General features: G+C 39.0%; 1 long non-coding RNA gene across 1 annotated transcript in view; it reads right to left on the bottom strand.

The window, feature by feature from the left end:
- LOC144301076 (uncharacterized) overlaps positions 1–15,949 on the bottom strand; it is a 145,861-nt gene that overhangs the window by 103,928 nt on the left and 25,984 nt on the right. The gene's annotated exons all lie outside the window — the stretch shown is intronic.

Genomic DNA, 15,949 nt, shown 5'->3' with positions numbered 1-15,949 from the left:
TATTTTCATGGCCTGTTGTCTTTTTTTAAAGATTTTATTTATTTATTTGAGAGTAGAGACAGACATAGAGCATGAGCAGAGAGAGGCTCAGGGGGAGAGGGAGAAGCAGACTCCCTGCTGAGCAGGGAGCCTGATGCAGGACTTGATCCCAGGACCCTGACTGAGATCATGACCTGAGCAGAAGGCAGATGCTTAACCGACTGAGCCACCCAGGCACTCCTGGCCTGTTGTCTTTTAAATTTTCATTTCATTTTCATTTTTTGCTAACTAAATTTGCTAATTAATTTTAGTAACTGTACCTCTTTTCTAGTTGTCAGATTTATTAATATGAATGGTTAAAATTTTTTAACCTTAAAATATTCCTGTCATAAACAACTAAAACTGATACAGATGCTCTTGAAAGGTTCAAGACTCCTTATTTTTTTGTCTTCCAAGAGTCCATTATCTAAGTACTGTTTTGTTTTTTTCATTATGTAGTTCTAGGCCGAAAGTTTAATGATATGATAAAGTTCTGTTTTGATTGTAAGAAGAACTTTCTGAAAATGTTTCAACTTGGAATATACCAAATCACTTAATTTTACACTTTAGATTTTTTATGTTTCTGAAAAAAATTTTTTTTAAAGATTTTATTTATTTATTCATGAGAGACACAAAGAGGGAGAGGCAGAGACACAGGCAGAGGGAGGAGCAGGCTCCCTGCAGGGAACCCAATGTGGGACTCCAGGATCACACCCTGGGCTGAAGAGAGGTGCTAAACCGCTGAGCCACCCAGGGATCCCCAGTTTCTGAAAAATATTTTTGTCTTAAAAGTCATCAAAGGTGATCATAGGATTGTTTTACTTATGATTTTAAAATTCATCAGCATTAAAATAATAATATAGACTTTCCCTCTACTAATTCAAAATTATAAAATTTGAATAAGGGCTAACCTCACATTTTCCTTTTTTTTATTTAACCTCACATACATTTTCCTATACTGACTAGATCTTTCATTCTTAAATACTTGAATTAATACAGGCTACTAATCCATCATCAGAAATAATTTATTTTGAAAAAAAATAAAGTGTGCTTTATATCAGTTCTTCAGTACATTTTATACTCCTGACCAGGTTGAAATTTGCATTAGACTGACAGTGGGCTGTTAGAGGTTCATTTAAATAGTGAGTTGTTCTATTTCAAAGGAAGAAAGTAATTTACCTTCTGTCATTATGTATATAATAGAGAAAATGTAATTCACGAAGCACTTTAAAATGTTAAAAATTTAATAGAAGTATATAATAGATAGTTTATATACTGAAATCATTATGATGGCCTTGTAGTCAAATCTGTAGAAGACTTGTGTTGAAACTATTTCTTTACAGTATGTGTGGGCAGCCCTAGTCTGGCCTAATCATTAAGTACCATTTGTTAAACACTTATTATGTGACATTTGAATCAGTAATGCCTTCATATTTTCAATTTGAGTTAGATTCTATGAACAGGAATATTTCAGATTGCTGCTGTAAGTAAGTGGTGATACCAGCAGGGAAGCTAAAGTCAGAAATGACTATTTTGCTTGTCTTATCCATGACTCTTAAAATATAACATATTAAGATCATTTCTGTCTCTACTGCTAATGAACTTTTTCATCCAGGCAAATCACTTCAATTTTGGGGGCCTCAGTTTTCCTATCTTTGAAACAAAGGGCGGACTAGTCTATCTCTAAGAACTTTCCCAGCTCTAAAGTAGGAAGCTTCTGAGTACAAAACAAATGTATGTTTCTTCTGTTCAGAAGCTCGTTCCTAATAACCTGAATTTTCATGTTGTTCATCAAATTCCCATTCTTTGTCTCTTTGAGTATTGCATCTCTTCCATCCAGTTGTCATATTAGATTTATGTCTTACATTCTCATTTTGTTTTATGTCTCTAATTTACTCTTTCATATTTTCTATCTATCCCTCTGTGCTGTAGCTAGGGGATTTGCTTTGAATCTTTTCCAGATAATGAATTCCTTCTGCCATTTTAGTTTACTGTTTACCTATATATTCACTTTAATGAATATTGTATTTTTAGAAAATTTCTAGAATATCACCGTTTTTCCCCCCAAAATCCCTCATGTGTTGTTCTTTCATCAGATATTAGTTTACATATATATTTAAATATAGTTTAAACATGTGGAGGTTTTTCACTTACACTGATAATATGTATACAGAAAATTGCATATACAATACATGTGTAACCAGCAACGAAATCAAGAAATAGGATATTACTAGTCTAGCAAAAGCCTCCTGAAGTTCTCTTCCAGTCATCAGCCACTGACCTTCACCCTACCACCAGGGATAACCACTTCTAGCATAGATTATTAATTTGCCTTCGTGCTTTATATAAATAGAAGTGTGTAATATATACTCTTCGATGCCTGGCCTCTTTTGCTCAAAATTACATTTGTGAGATTCTGGGATCTTGTAGCCTATGGTTATAAGTCATTCATTCTCATTATTGTTTAGTATTCCATGGTGTAAATATACCACCCTTTATTGATTCTAGTGGATAATGGGCACTTGATGAGCTTTCAGCTTTGAGTGTTTGTTTTTTTTTTTTTAGAATTCCATTATATTTCACTCATTCTGTCTCATTTTTGGCTTGTTCTACCTCTTTCAAAAATGTCTTAGTGTCTGTAGTAGGATTTATGATATACATCTTCAACTTATCACAAATTACCTTCATTGTACCACCTCATATATTATGTAGAAACTTTATAATAGTATATTTCCATTTCCTACCTCCTATCTTTGTGCTTTATTCACACAACTTACTTTAACAAATAATATAAACCTTATAATATATTGAGATTTTGTTGTTGTTTTTACTTTATCACTTTAAAGCATGGTTCAGCAAACTTTTTCTGTAAGAAACTCGATAGTAAATATTTTAGAGTTGGCAGTATATGGTTTTTCTTGCAGCTACTCACTTTTGCCACTAACATGAGAACAGCCATAGACAGTACATATAAATGAATGGATGGGGTTGTGTTCCAATAAAATACACTTACCCTCATGTTATAGCTTGCTGACCCCTGCTTTAAACCGACAGCTATCTTTAAGAGATTAAAAATTGCAAAAAAATGTATCTTTATATTTCTCTATATCCTTGTGTTCTTCATTTTTCTTATGTGGATCCAAATTTCTACTATCATACTTCTTCCCCCTGAATAACTTCCTTTAATAGCGCTTTTATTTTTAAAAGATTTTATTTATTTATTGAGAGAAAGAGTGTGTGAGCAGGGTGGAGGCAGAGGGAGCAGGAGTGAGAATCCCAAGCAGACTCCCCACTGAGTGTGGAGCCCAGTGTGGGGCTTGATCTGAGGACCCTGAGATCATGACCTGAGCTGAAATCAAGAGTTGGGCCACCCAGATATCCCCTAATATATCTTTTAGCACAGGTCTGACAGGAATAAATTCTCTCAGGTTTCGTCTGAAAAATGTTTATTTCACCTGCATTTTTTAAAGCTATTTTTGCTGGGTATATAAATTGGGTATATTCACCTTTTTTTCAATAAACACTTAAATGATGTCATTTAATTATCTTCTGACTTGTGTGTTTTCTCTGGCTGCTTACAGGGTTTTATTTTTAGTGTTTCTCAGTTTGATGTGTCAAGGTCTGGTTTTCTTTGTATCTTCCCTTTAGGCCTCTGAATTTCTTGCATTTTCAGTTTATTTTCTTTCATCAGTGTTAGAAAATTCTCAGCCATTATCTTTTCAAATATTTATTTTACTCCATGCTCTCTTTTTTTTCTTCTGGGACTCAAATTGTTGTGATATTCAACATTTCATATTGGCACACAGATATTGGATGCTCTGCTCTTTTTTTAAATTTATATTTTGGTTTGGGTAATTTCTAGTGACCTCTTTTTAAGTTCACGGACTTTTTCCTCAATCCAGTGCACCAATACACCTGTTAAGGAAATTCTTCATCTCTGATACATTTTTAATTCTAGCATTTTGATTTCATTCTTTTTTTTTTTTTCAGTTTTTACCTCTCTTGAAATTCCCTATCTGTTCATGCATGCTGTCTACCTTTCCACTAGGTCCATTAACATATTAAAGTTATTTTAAAGTCTGTCTGGATGGGGGGCGTGGGGGTGACTGGGTGACAGACACTGAGTGGGGCACTTGATGGGATGAGCACTGGGTGCTATTTTATTTTTTTTTTTTAATTTTTTTATTTATTTATGATAGTCATACAGAGAGAGAGAGAGAGAGAGGCAGAGACACAGGCAGAGGGAGAAGCAGGCTCCATGCACCGGGAGCCCGACGTGGGATTCGATCCCGGGTCTCCAGGATCGCGCCCTGGGCCAAAGGCAGGCGCTAAACCGCTGCGCCACCCAGGGATCCCTGGGTGCTATTCTATATGTTGGCAAATTGAACACCAATAAAAAATAAATTTATACAATAAATAAATAAATAAATAAATAAATAAATAAATAAATAAATAAATAAATAAATAAGTGGTAGTTCTAACATCTGGACCATATCTTAGTCTAGTTCTGTTGATTGTTTTGTCACATAGCCTTTTCTTACTTGTGTGTGTGTTTCTTATTTCTTAATTGAAGGCCAGATTTTGTGCTTAAAACAGACTGAGCTACATAGTATTTACATCTGTAAATGGGCACACATCTTCCATCCAGCCATTAGAGTGGGGTGTTGGGGCAGTCTAGTCAGTAGTTGAAACAGGCTTGGGTTTGGTGTTGATCTTACTATCAACATAGCAGACTTGTAATTGCTGCTAGGGTAGGTTGCTTCTACTTTGTTTAGTGGACTCATGGATTGTGGGAGGATTTTCCTCAGTTTTTCTCTGCATGCTCACAAGTCTTTCATATTTATGCCGTAGAAGGAATCTGACCAAGGCTTTTCCACGTTTCCCAGGGGTAAACTGCTATTACTTGTTACTTGGTGGGTTCAAGGAAATGTTTCTTGGTCCTCTCACTCCAGCCTGTCTTAGGCCTTGTGTTTCTGGACTTCAGGGGTGAGGTTTTTCAGCAATTCTGCCCCTTTCCCAGGGATAGCAGATCTCTGCTTTGTAACAGTACAAGATCCTGACCCAAGTTCATTTCTTACCGTTCCTGCAGTGACAGGCAGCTTTTGCTTCTGCCTTTCCCCCAAAGGCAATGGATCTTTGCTTGGCTTTTTCTCTCTCCCTAAAAGATTATGGCTTTTGCTTCACGTGAAGGGAGGGTTCATGTAGGGGGTGGGCTTCAATGCCTTTGTGCCACCCACAGGGTCTCTCAGGTCTACTGCCCTGCGCCCAATCACTCTTATATGTGAAGACCCACAGTAAAGAACTAGGAAGTGACTTCCTTTCTGTCTGAGACTCCCCAAATTCCTAAGCTATCACTCTTGGCCTTCAAGAATTTATTACAATTTCAGTTGTTTTCATCTTCCGTGCTTTTATGATGACTGCCTCTTCCTTCTGTAGTATGCCAAGAGTGGAAAAATTCATGTTTCCCATCTCTTGTCAGAGGAGCTTGTCACCCATTTGAGTTCATTTTACCTCTTAAATGATGCTTTTATATTTTTCCCAGCATTTGTAGTTGCAAGGGTTTTGAGGCTGTTTCATTCCCTGTTTTTGTTAGAAATGGAACTCTCCATATCAAAAGAGCAGTGAGGGGAACATACCTGAGCTGCAGTACTCTAATGTTGTAGTTCATTTTATATGTTTAGAAAATAATCTGACTATCCATTGAATCATGGCAAAATATTTAATAAATTAGCATTCATGTGTGAAGGGTGCCTTGAAATTCTTTTGACTTTTGGATTCTTCCATTGTCAGTGAGAAAATTGTGACATAGAAAACTAATTTTTCCCAACTCCAAATTAATGCATTATTAAGAACAGAACTTAGAGGTCAGATATCTTAAGTCATTAATAATCTTTTGGCTCATGGATTTGGCCATATGATCTAAAGGTGGCAAATAGGTGTTTTATTTTATATAATTTAAATATGTCATTGTCAAATATTCATGAATACCTTTGCATGGGGAAACAATGTATAGCATACTAAAGAGTTCTTGAAGACATAGTTCAGGCCTTTAAGAAGCTTTCACTTAATTACTTCGCTTACTTACTACATACAAAGAGATAAGTATGGTACGATACAGGAATATCAGTGAGTGGTATCACCAGAAAGTTCTAGTGATGTTTAATGGAGCAATAATTAATTCTGCAAACATCTGTTGAGCTTCTAAAGAGAAGAGAGGAGGGAGAACAGAGTGTCTAGTGATCAGGATGGGTGCATAGAGGAGGGATAGTATTCAAAGAGTTAAGAAAGGAGAGGAGAAAAAAAAAAGAAAGGAGAGGAATTCAGGAGGGGATAGTAGTTCCAGCAAGAGAGCAGTGTACAAGGCATATGTAGGGAGAAAAGAGAAGGTCTGAGTGGAGAGGAACATTTGCATGAAGATGGTTAGCATTACATCGTTTTGAACCTTGAAAGTCGGAAATGAATAAAGCTTCAGAGGAGGAACTGGTTTAGATGGAAGCTTTATTTTAAGGAGATTAATCTGGCAGTGATGTGTGGCAAGAACTGAAGAGGCTGAAACAAGAGGCAGAGAACCCAATTAAAACTGAGTCTGGTGCACTGATCCAGGACTGAGATAATAAAATACTCCAAACCAGAGTATCATCAGATAATGGATGTTTGAGCGAACAGTTTAAAGGAAAATTGGCATTATTCAATTTATTTATTAGATAGCCAAGGGCCAGGGAATTGGAGGATAAAATGATTAGCAATAGCCATCAAATAGTTTATCTAAAGGGAATGAATCTGAATTTTTGTATAAGAGTAGTATTTTTGTATAAGAGCATTTTCGTGGATGTTGGGTAATTGGTATAATTGCCTATGCTAATGACAGCCATTGTGCTTTGTTCCTTTTTAATCAGCTCTGAGCTTCTCTGTGAGCAAACAGCCTCCTGGAAGGAGCCATGCCTTCTCACTGGTCTCCAGTGTCTGGCACATAGAGGTTTGTTGAATTTAATCTATAGCTAAAGGTTCGCAGTAATTATGTGAAATATTAAATCATGCTCACAGTTGAGAGAATGGGCTCTGGAGTTGCAGGTTTTCCAAGCTCTACAGCTTTGACCAACTATTAACATTAGGCAAGTTAATTAGCTTTTCTGAGCCCCAGTTTCCTCGTCTTTAAAGTGAGAATGTTGATAGCATCTACTTCATAGAATCATGAGGTCTAAATTGGCCATTCAGGTAAAGTGTTTAGCACGACTTAGAACTTAGTAAATAGTAAACAGAAGCAAATGCCATATACCTGACTTAGAAGTAATAGAAGAATAAACATGAAAGTCTCATGGTTTATGGATTCATAGTATACATTTCAAAAAATATTTTATTAGATACTGTTTTGATAGGAAGAATTGAGCTGAAACAAAGAACTCCTGATAGTACAGATGATTAAATGGTGCAATAAGCTACTGATGCAAGTAGAAAAGTCTAGAGAATGTAGAAGTTAATGTTTTGTATATTAAGTGTACTAAAGTATATTAAATATATATATCTGCATCACATGCCATTAAAGTTAGTAAACCTTTTGCATTTATATCATCTTATTTAACCCTCCAACAATTCTGTGAAGTAGAGAGTAGAAAGGATCAGTCTTGTCATTTAGGTGGGGAACTTGAAGTGGCGCTGAGTATGAGGTGACTTGCCAAGAGTCACATAGCCAGCATGGCAGAGCTGGGTCTCTGTACTCTTCTGGTTCCAAAATACTGATTATATTACATCTGGAGGAAAGTGATCTGAAGCACAGATGTTTAGTGGGAGGAATGAAACACATGCTGTAATGCCAAAAAATAACTGGGCATAAAAGCAGAAAACAAGACATTTGTTTCTGTTATAATATGACAGAAAATAAGGCTCTTGTGGTTTGGGATTGAGCATTCAGAGAAGGAATGGGGAGCAGTTTGATTTGGGTGACACGGCTCTTGGAACGCTACATCTGGTTCTGGGCTACTCATTACTAGGCTTATGGAAACCAGCTGGACGAGGTTCAAAGCAAAGCTCCAAAATGATTAAGAGCTTATGGCATTGATTAATAAGAGTAAAAGAACTAAATATGTATAGTTCAGCTAAGCAAAGACTAAGGAAAAACAAGCCAAATGTATACAAATATCTGAAATGTGTAAACATTAAAAAGGAAGATTAATTATTTAGCATGATACATGAGTATAATATGCAGTAATGGGATGAAACTTTAAGCTGAGGATAAGGAAAAAATTGCCTGATAATCAAGGCTATCTGTGGCATAGCCTTTCCCTAGAGAAGCAACAGAAATCTCAAGCCTTATGACTTCTAAAACTTTCCTGGAACCTAGGTTTTAGATGACGTGAGAGGATTCCTATTCATTTGGTCAGGTGTGGCAGTAGTATTGCAGTTATATAATAACATGTCATTTTTTAGAATTATTCTGAAGTATAAGAGTAGAATAACATGATGTAAGACATTTGTTTAAAAATACTACAGCAAGGAAGAGAGGGGGGAAGAAAGAGAAGAAAGAGAAAGAGGGAGGAAAAAAAGATAGAAGGGAAAGGGGATGAAGCCAGCATGTCAAAGTGCTGATAGTATTGAATCTGAAGAAGGCAATGTGTGAGTTCATTGTACTTTTTTTCTTTGCTTTTATGTATGTTTGAAAACTTTCATAATAAGAAAAATTAAAATCTATGTTCCTAAACAAAACTCGGTAGTATATTAATCCCTGGCCTCCCTGGATAGAAAAGCCTTCCTGCCCCACAGGCAGACTTCTGGTTGACCAGGGCCTACCATGTAGGGGTAAATGCCTCTGTTCACTGTCTCACTCTGGCATTGCAGATTGAGCTGGGATCAAGGACTCTAAAACTGGAGATAGAAATCCAAGAAAAGGGCAGCCCGGGTGGCTCAGCAGTTTAGCGCCACTTTCGGCCCAGGGCATGATCCTAGAGACCCGGGATTGAGTCCCACGTTGGGCTCCCTGCATGGGGCCTGCTTCTTCCTCTTCCTGTGTCTCTGCCTCTGTGTGTGTGTGTGTGTGTGCGTGTGTGTGTGTGCGTGTGTGTGTATGTGTCTCTCATGAATAAATAAATAAAATCTTTAAAAAAAAATAGAAATCCAAAAAAAAATATTAGATTTGTAGGCCTCTAGTGTAGCTTCAGGAGGTAGAATTTCTAACAGAGTAAAATTGTTGAACCGTTAACAACTGACCTCTCTGGTCTCTTGTTCCTGGAAAATACTGGCCATTGAGCAGAGGTCGAGGTGCCTTAGAATGGCTAAATCTTATTCTCTTCAGTGAAGAAACACTTTTCCCTTTTGTTTGTTGTTTGAAAAGCCAGAAGATGGGTAATTCATAAAGTGAAAGATTTCAAAACCTAGCAATCACCTATGAAGGTGAAGTGTTAAAAAAAAAAAGATTTTAAAAAAGTATCTTCTCTCCCTTAGCTTCTCCAGGCAGATCTGAATGTTTAGGGTAGGGGATTTAGGAAGCTTTTGGAATATATGCCCTCACTCTGCTCTTTTGTTTGTAGAGGAATATAAATATTTTATGTGAATTTCACTGGTAGCAATCAAGCATGAACACAGACCGAGTATTTGAGGACCTGTCATGTCTACATTTTTCCAGAGTGCACAACTAGGCCATCACATGGTGGTTGGAAGGGGGCTGATTCCACCCCAGTGTAGAGATGGACTGTGTAACCTCCGGAGCTGTCTGAAAATAAAGCAGAGGCTGGATGGAGGACACGTTTGGTTGAGTCCATCCCATGAACAGACCTCCTTTCTCCAGCCCCGGGTCACTGTCTTAGCTTGGGCCCTTATCATCTTTTACTGGGGCTATTGTGGTCTCCATAATTGGGCTTCCTCACCTCTAGTCTCTCCTTTAAGCCTCTCTCCTCCACCTTCAGAGTGGCTGTTCCAAAATACAGCTGATTGTCTTGCTCCTGTGTTTAAACACTTAGCACCTATAGGATAAAGTATGACAAGGACATAACTTATTTTTTACTATTTCCCTGGTGCTTCACATCTTGCCTGGCACGTAGACATTCTTCAATGAAGATCTGATCGAATGCATGCAACCTCAGTGGCTTTTCTGTGTCTTTGTAGGTGCCCAGAAGGTGGCTATTTCCCTTGTCCACCCAGCAGTTTTTTGAGACTCAACTTAAGGGGAGTAGTAGTGAAGTCTTTTTTTTTTTTTTTGATAGCCTGGTCAGAATAAATCCATCCTCATTTGGTTGCCATTGCACCTCATATATACGTTCATTACCATACTTAGCACCCCATTTTAAGCATACCTGTTTTCCCCACCACACTCTAGCCCCTTTGAGAGCAAATGCTGTTTTCATCTCGATTTCCCCACTGCTTGGTACATTCTGGGTACTCATTATGATCAGATAAACCTTGGAACTCTGTTCCAAGGATGGGAAGATGAGGGGCACTCATCAAGTTTGAGTGAATAAAGTGAGAAGCATTTATTCAGCACATATTTACTGACTCTGCTTTTTATTCCAGCTGCTTTCCTGTCTATAGTTCAAGGAGAGCATGATACTCAGAACCAGAGATCTAGCTGACCTCTAAGTTAACCTTGAGCCTATTGCAGGTCCTTAAAGGAGGAAACATCCCCCCCCCCCCCATTTCTGCATCTTAGAGACAGAAGGATGAGTAATGCAGTGATACATGCTAGAGATATTTATTCCACTACCCTAAACTGCCTCTCGACTTTAAGAATCTATGAAAGAAACAAGATTAACTTATCCCAATTTGTGGTAGCATTGTTTGTTTGTTTCCTTTTTAAGGAGGAGGTGGAATTGGATTGTTTGTTTGGTTTCTTCTTCACTAAGAAGCGTCTTAATAAAACTAGTCTGGACATCTGTCCCATTTTCAAAAATTACAAGTTTTGATCATTGCTAAATTGTACAGATCCCAATCTGTCTGTTCTGCATACATTTGCATTTATAAAAGCAGAAACAGACTAAAAGTCTTTCTAGTGCAGTCCCCTAAATGCATGAAGTATTAGATTGCTTGCCCCCATTGGCTCATGCATTGCTAAGGGCTTAAAAGGATCATTGATTTGAATTATTTAATGTGTACAGCAAGTTGAGTTTCCTTTTATTTTTTTTTTAAAGAAGCTTTGGGGACATTGCTTTAGTTTTTTTTTTTTTAATGCTGAATCTCATTTTTCTTTGAAAATAAGAAGTTAAAGCTGTATTCACATAAGCTCCCAAAGTGCCAGATTTTCATTGTGTTTTTAAACCATCTAGGAAATGTTTGATTCTAATGAACATTACTGCTGGAAATTGGACTGAAATTGCTGGGCTGAAAATATAGTTATAACTACATGTTATTCTAATATTATATTATTTTTCCTTTTCTGGAGCTGATGCAGATGAAATAAAAGAGGGAGAGATCCTGCATCTAATAAAAAGCCCTCCTGGATTTTGCTGTTTTAAAATTTTAAGCTGGTTTTGACTTAAATTCAGCCACCAGAGTCCTGCACTAAATGTTGAACATTTTTTACTATGTAATTGAAGTTTTAGTTCTCACTGTTTTGGGTGGTTTACTCTTTCCCCATGGAAAGGCTGTGGTGTTGTCGGCACAATTTGGGATGGTAACATCTGGGTGAACGGATTTATTTTAGTTTGTGTTGTGTTTGGAAAGCTTGCCAGAAATGGAGCTTTGTTTGTGATGTCTAGTGTGGCTCTTTCTCACCAAGCAGAGAGTGTCATTTCACCCCATCTGTCAAGACATTGCACAAATAAGAAAAATGGAAGTCCAGCCACATAAGGCAGTCAGGTGATATGAGAAGTAGAAGTAGAGAGATCAATAGGGTGACCATATAACTTATCATCTGAACCCACAGAGTGAGAGGGGAATGCTAAATAATTACAAGACATCACTTGATTACAACAGTTTGTAAACTGGGACCATCTAGGACAAACCAAATGCCACTGTCACCCTAACTGGGAAGCTTGCCACTCCATTAAAGGTCTCGTTTACCATGATGTACAGCACATTCTTCTGGGAATTCTAGGAGTTCTGCTAAGTCATCGATGCAGCTCTGTGTCAAGGAGTAAGATGGTAGGAATTCTAATACATCAGGTAATATAATACTTTCTGGATTTGTAGCAGGTGAGAGGCATGTTAGGGCAGAAGACAAAGCAACTGGGACTTAAACAAAGGGTGTAAACATTGTCTAATAAACCTGCTACAGCTGACGGTAAATTATTATTATTGGCTAACCATCTTTCTTCATAAATCAAAGGCACTTAGAATGGGGGAGGGCATGGAAATTGACTGCCTACTGGGAGAGCTGGGATTTGGGTTGTCTATGACTTCGATTCCAGAATCAGAAACATTAGCCAAAGATGTCAGCAAATGAAATATGTTTTCACTGTTACATGCCACGAGGTGCAGCCACTGGCCTATTTTCACTTACAGTAATTCCTTCTGAATTCATATACCTTAAAATAGCTGCAACTCCTCAAATCTGTAAGGATGGTGCATGCTGCTTGCCACATATTCCTTTTTCCCGAAGGTTTCTGAGGTCTTTCAAGAACACAAGTCAATTCAGCAAATATTCGGGAGACCTAAAGTGTGTAAGTCACTGTATAAGGTACTTCTAAGATACAAAGGGGAGAGCGGCCCCTGCCACTCAAGGTACTTCTCTATAATACAAGGAAATAAAGTGAATAAATAAAATCATGATACTACATAGCAGGTACCATTAAAAAGGGACATACAATAAAGCTGGGTGTAGGAATGAAGATACCTGCAACAGTCTATAATAATTAACTGCATGTTTGAAATAACTTATCATTTTAAAGCATCTTGGGGTGCCTGGCTGGCTCAGTTGGAAGAGCACATGACTCTTGATCTCAGAGTCATGAATTTGAGCTGCATATTGAGATTCCTAAAATAAAAAAAAAAAAAAACTCACAAAGAATCTATGTCTAAGTAGTACCATGAAGATTAGAGAACTAGGAGATCACATCTAGTTATAAGGATCTGTGATGACTTTCCCTTTTCTGCAACCTTACCTGTAACTTGGCTTCCCTAAAATCTCTCATGAGAAGAGACTTCTTTCTCACACATCTATTCGATCTTAGGCAGCCAAACATATGTCCTTTGTGGTCCCCACGATGTTCCCTGTTGCTTTGTCTTTAAGAGTCTTTGATATTCTCTGCCTTCCTCTCTAACCTTGCCTGTGTCCGGTGCATTGTGTTTTGGCACCCAGCTCCAGGAAGCCTTCCTCCTCACTCCATTGCTTGCCAGGAGGATCTGGGGATATGACCACTGCTCATCTTTCCTTTGCACAACTCAATCAAAGCCACACACATTTCTTGACTGGACTCCTGCAATGGGTTCCTTTCTCTCTCTTGCACAAATCTGCTCTCCGCACAACTGGCAGAGATGAGACTGGGGGACAGATAGATGTGCAAGTATAGAGGGGAAGAAGACTCTTGTACATATGCTGGTTTGAGACATGTTAGGAGTGTTAGATATCCACAAGTTGGCAATCAGATGAGTCTCAAGGGAGAGATGGGGGCTGAAGAGCTGAGATTCTTATGTATGGCAAGTGTTTAAAACCATGGGATAGGATCAGGTCATTATTCTAGGGAGCGTATAGGTGGAGAGGCTCACCAGCTTCTGAGGCCTTAGTCATTCCAAGTCAGCCGATATGGTAGGAGGAAAGGCCAGGGAAGGTGGAATCTCAGATTCGAGGGGAAAAGTACTTCAAGGAGGGACTGGTCCGTGCTATGGAGGGAACTAGTAGAAGCAGAACAGAGAAGCTGTTGTGGGACATGGAGAACTTGAGTTTGTTAGTAATCTTGAAACTCCCTTAAAATTATATGCAAGATTTGTTGGGTGTGTGCAAAAGAGACCAGAAAACCAACAAATCCTTATTGATGGTTCCTACTTGCCGGGCACTCTATTACTCTCGTTGAAGTTTCACAGAAACCTTCTAGATTTAGTACCATCGTTCCCAGCTTACAGATGATGACACTGAGGCCCAGAAATTAAGTAGTTGGCCTAAGGCTATACCAGCTGATGAGCGCAGAGCTAGGAGTTGAGCCCAGGCAGCCTGACTCCAGAGCCCATGCTCTTAATTACGAGACTGACGCTCACGGAAGACTATGGCAGAGTGTGCGCATACCTCCGGACTAGAGTACCAGGACTTGTTCACATGGGAGTAGAACTGTCAGAACAGATGAAATCAGAAAGTAAGAGCAGGAAAAACGCAGACCCACAAACAACAGAAGAACTCACTGGCTGGGGGTTAAACCTTCAATTTATATTCAAACAGAGGCAGGTGTCTTAGCCTCTCTTAAAAACTCACATCCCCTTTGATGAGCACAAAACTTCATATCCTCCCTTGAATACTATTTATAACCTCAGTCATATTAAATATTGTCACTGAAATCAAGGCAAGGGGACAAAGTGCTGCCTCGGTTTCAAATTCTATGTCCTCTCCCAGATTCTGACATGTATCTATGCACAGACTGAACACACACACACACACACACATGCACACTCACGAACATCTCTGATGTGGCCGGTGGAGGGAGAAAGTTGGAGAGATGGGCCATTAAAAAGAGAGTCTATCAGGGATGGAGAGAGGAACAGGGAAGAGGGATAGGACTTTGTGAGGAAAGGGCCGGAGGGGCGCTGTCTTGTCCAAGGAGAGAGGCCAGCACTGTCGCAGGCGGATGCAGCAGGACAGGGTGCCTTCTGGGTGCTAAGTCCACACTTGCCTTACTACCAGCCCCGGGGCAGATGCAGCGGTGTCAGGAGAAGAGTATTGTTACAGGCAGAAAACTTGGTGGGGGAAACACATCTCCCATCCTGTAACGGATGCTAGAACTACAACAAACGTCTGCCCCCCAAATCCATTTTCTTGCTTTCTCCGAGAGAACGGATCATTAGAATTGCAGGTAACCTTGGGGAAGGGAGGGAGAGAGCTCCCGCGAAGCCGGGCTCATTTTCAGCTGTCAACGGAAAACACAGTCCCGCACCCGCCGCCAAACCTCTCGGGCTTGGCCAGTAGTTGTTCTCCGACTTCGTTCTGTTACCTTTGAAGTCCAAACATTTTTCGATCCATTGTTTTCTGCTGTGTCAGCCCCGATCAAGCTAAGTGCGAGAGTTTGCACCATCAAGATGCCACAATTACTGTGTCACCATCCGAGCAGATGGGGAATGCGCCCGGCCCCTGCAGGCGTTGGACCAGAGGGGGGCTTTTAAGGGATGTGGTAATAGCCACGTTCCGATGATCTGGCCTTAAACTAATGGGCAAAAGAGGTATCTGACCCTCTACTTGTAAGGGATGGTAACAATATAATAAATCACTTTTTTTTTCTGTGTCAGTTTCCCACCTTGCCCTAATTTCATAGATGAAATCACATGTGTCGAACCGACTTTGCAATTTAGCTCTGAAGTCCAGAATGGCTACACAGGAGAGCACCAGGCCTTTTTATATACTTGTTCCCTGATGTGTTAAATCACCCGGAAAGCTGGAGGAAAATGCTCCCCTGCCTGAGCAAGTTCAAGAAGGGTGCCATCTGAAGGATATTCCAACATTTTACAGTTGAAAGGATGTGGAAAATCTCAGAGTATTAATAATAACTATCATTATCTTTTTATTTTTAAGCTCAGATGCAGGAAGTTGAGTTAATTACACTCCTCAGTTCGTGGCACATTTACGCTGTTATGTTTTCCAGTCCCTTCTCTGCTTTCATGTATTTATTCCTCATTTCTGTTCTCTCCCTGACTGCTCCCCTTGCACCCTGTCCCCCCCATAGGTAACTGTTCTAATGCATGTGTATTTCATTATTCGCATGTATTCTTATGAATTGTATAAACACGTATGATCAACCTACATAACAGTGTTGTGTTATATATCATTCTTTTTCTTTATTCAATCAACTAGGTTTTTAAGATTTTTAAG

Source organism: Canis aureus, chromosome 29 (assembly GCF_053574225.1).
Source record: "Canis aureus isolate CA01 chromosome 29, VMU_Caureus_v.1.0, whole genome shotgun sequence".
NCBI classification, from domain to species: Eukaryota; Metazoa; Chordata; class Mammalia; order Carnivora; family Canidae; genus Canis; species Canis aureus.
The sequence above is the reverse complement of the archived record's forward strand: the minus strand, read 5'-3'. Positions and strand labels throughout refer to the sequence as shown.